Raw genomic sequence first — 3,596 nt, 5'->3', positions numbered from 1 at the left:
AACTCTTCCAAAAGATTGCAGAAGAAGTAACACTGCTAAGCTTATTCTATGAATCCACCATCACCCTGATACCAAAACTAGACAAAAATATCCACCAAAAAAAATTACAGGCCATTATTACTGTTGAACTTAGACACAAAAGTTCTCAACAAAATCCTAGCAAACAGAATCCAACAGTACATCAAGAGGATTATACACCATCATCAAGTAGGGTTTATCCCAGGGATGCAAGGATTCTTCAGCATATACAAATAAATCAATGTGATACACCATATTATGAAATTGAGGGAAGAAAATCCATATGATCATCTCAACAGATACAGAAAAACCTTTGATAAAATTCAACACCCTTTTATGATAAAAGCTCTCCAGAAAGTGGGCATACAGGGAACATACTTCAACATGATAGAGGCCATCTATGACAAACCCACAGCAAACATCATTTTCAATGGTGAAAAACTGAAAGCATTTCCTCTAAAATCAGTAATAAGACAAAGATGTACACTCTCACCACTATTATTCAATATAGTTTTGGAAGTCCTAGCCACAGAAATCAGAGAAAAAAATTAAAGTAATACAAATTTAAAAGAGGAAGTAAAACTATCACTGTTTGCAGATGACATGATGCTATACATAGAAAACCCCAAAGATGCTACTGAAAACTACTAGAGCTCATCAATGAATTTGGTAAAATTATAGGATACAAAATTAATACACAGAAATCTCTTGCATTCCTATACACTAAAAACAAAAGATCAGAAAGAGAAACTAAAGAAACAATCCCATTTACCATCGCAACAAAAAGAATAAAATACCTAGGAATAAATCTACCTATGGAGGCAAAAGACCTGTACTCAGAAAACTAAAAGATACTGATGAAAGGAATCAAGGACAACATCAAGAAAGGGAGAGATATACCATGTTGATTCACCATAGTCAAAAATAAACTCAAAGTGGAATAAAGCTCTAAATGTAAGAATGAACACTATGAAACTCTTTCAGGAAAACATAAGCAGAACACTCCTTGACAGAAATCACAGTGAGATCTTTTCTGAACCACATTCTAGAGTAATGAAGATAAAAACAAGAATAAACAAATAGGATCAAATTAAAAGCTTTTGCACAGCAAAGGAAAACTATAAACAAAATGAAAAGACAATCCTCAGAATGGAAGAAAATATTTGCAAACAAAACTACTGACAAAAGATTAATCTTCAAAATATACAGACAACTCATGCAGCTCAACATCAAAAAACAAACAAACCTGAGAAAAAGTGTCCAAATAGACATTTCTCCAAAGAAGACATGCAGATGGCCAACAAACACATGAAACAGTGCTCAACATCACTAACTATTAGAGAAATGCAAGTCAAAATTATAATGAGGTACCAACTCACACCAGTCAAAATGACCATCATCAAAAAATCCATAAACAATAAATGCTGGAGAGGGTGTAGAGAAAAGGGTACCCTGCTACACTGTTGGTGGAAATGTTAACTGGTACATCCACTATGGAGAATAGTATGGAATTTCCTTCAAAAACTAAAAATAGAGCAATCATGTGACCCAGTAATCCCACTACTGGGCATACATCCTGAGAAAACCATAATTCAAAAAGATACATGCACCCCAATGTTCATTGCAGCACTATTTACAATAGCCAAGACATGGAAGCAACCTCAATGTCCATCAACAGGAGAAAGAATAAAGAAGGTGTGATACATATGTGTGTGTATGTTTACACAATGGAATATTACTCAGCCATAAAAAAGAACAAATAATGCCATTTGCAGCAACGTGGACGAACCAAAGATTGTCATATTGAAGTCGGACACAGAAAGACAAATATCATATGATATCTCATATGTGGACTCTTACCAAAAAAAATAGTACAAATGAACTTATTTACAAGACAGAAGTAGAGTCACAGATGTAGATAAGAAACTTATGGTTAGCAGGGAATAAGAGAGGCAGGGATAAATTGGGAGCATAGAGAACCTACTGTGAAGCACAGGGAACTCTACTCAATACCTTGTAAGGGTCCATATGGGAAAAGAATCTTTGAAACAAAGAGTAGCTCTTCAGCCCTAACCTGTGCGCCGCCGTCGCCGTCATGCTAGGCGCCGCTGTCCGCCGCTGCTCTGTAGCTGCAGCCGCAGTCGCCGGGCCAGCCCTCGAGGCCTCCTGCACCCCACTCCGGCCCCCGGTCCCGCCGCCGCTGTCCAGTCACTTCGCTGCTCCTCCCATGGATCACATGAGGCAGGCGAGGAGTTTGATGCTCGCCGGGTGACATACTTCAATAAGCCAGATACTGATGCTTGGGAGTTGCGTAAAGGGATGAACACACTTGTTGGCTATGACCTGGTTCCAGAACCCAAAATCATTGATGCTGCTTTGCTGGCATGCAGACGTTTAAATGATTTTGCTAGTGCAGTTCGCATCCTAGAGGTTAAGGACAAAGCAGGACCTCATAAGGAAATCTACCCCTATGTCATCCAGGAACTTAGACCAACTTTGAATGAACTGGGAATCTCCACTCCAGAGGAACTGGGCCTTGACAAAGTGTAAACCCCATGGGTAAGATGGGCTTCCCAAGGACTTACCGATAATGCTACTTGATTGTAAACAGTCACCTGGAAATACTGATGATAACATATTACCTTATTCGAACAAGTTTTCCTTTGTTGAGTACCAAACCATGTAATGTAACTTGGACTTTAATAAAAGGGAAATGAGTCTGAACTGAAAAAAAATAAATAAAACAAAGAGTAGTATATGTACATATAACTGATTCACTTTGCTATACACCTGATACTTACAAAACATGGTAAATCAACTATACTCCAATAAAATTTTTCTAAAAGGCCAGATTAAGTTTGTTGGCTTAATAAAAATAGGCATGACTTCAGAGTTGTCCACGTTAAACATACTGCAGTCATGCAAATTTTTCTACCTAGGTTTACTAGTCAAACAAGCTTATGTTATCTCTATTAGATGTTGAAGATTGTAAAATTATAAATTCAACATAAGACTTAAACATAAAATAAAAAGTAAATTATGAATGTATTTCAAGAAAGGCAATAAAAAAAGTTTAGGAAGAGCCATATGTTCCAACTTTTAGATTTTTTGCTTCTCTGTGTGGGTTTTTTTCATACTTTTCTGATTAGTCTACAGGAAAAGCAACTCAAGATGACGGATAGCTTTCCTTAATGTCTCATGAAATTTTGATGAGCAATTCAAGCACAGTTTGCTAAAAAACAAATGAATTAAATGGATGTAAATGGGATAAAAGTATATAAATGTATATAAAAGTATATAATAGAAGTATAAATACTTTTATATATATAAAAGTATATATATATATAAGTATAAATACTTATATAAAAGTATATAATAATTGTTTTATAAAATATGTTAAAAATAATTTCAAAATCTTTTTGGTATCTTAAAACCTCAAAGTTAACACTAACAAGTTAAATGATGGATATTCATTGAATATCAAGGCCCTTTCCAGATACCATAAAATACTGAAACATTAATTTCTAAACTTAAGTTTATCTATTCTTGACTTCTTAAGTTTTACGGAGCCAAAGGAT

At 35.4% G+C, this 3,596-nt stretch overlaps 1 pseudogene; it reads left to right on the top strand.

Annotated features, from left to right (window-relative positions):
• The first annotated feature begins 2,113 nt into the window (after nucleotides 1-2,113).
• On the top strand, nucleotides 2,114-2,766 carry LOC133048056 (cytochrome c oxidase subunit 5A, mitochondrial-like; annotated as a pseudogene).
• The last annotated feature ends 830 nt before the right edge of the window (nucleotides 2,767-3,596 follow it).

This window comes from Dama dama, chromosome 28 (genome assembly GCF_033118175.1).
Source record: "Dama dama isolate Ldn47 chromosome 28, ASM3311817v1, whole genome shotgun sequence".
Lineage (NCBI taxonomy): Eukaryota > Metazoa > Chordata > Mammalia > Artiodactyla > Cervidae > Dama > Dama dama.
Note: the sequence above shows the minus strand (reverse complement) of the source record. Positions and strands in the feature narration are given on the sequence as shown.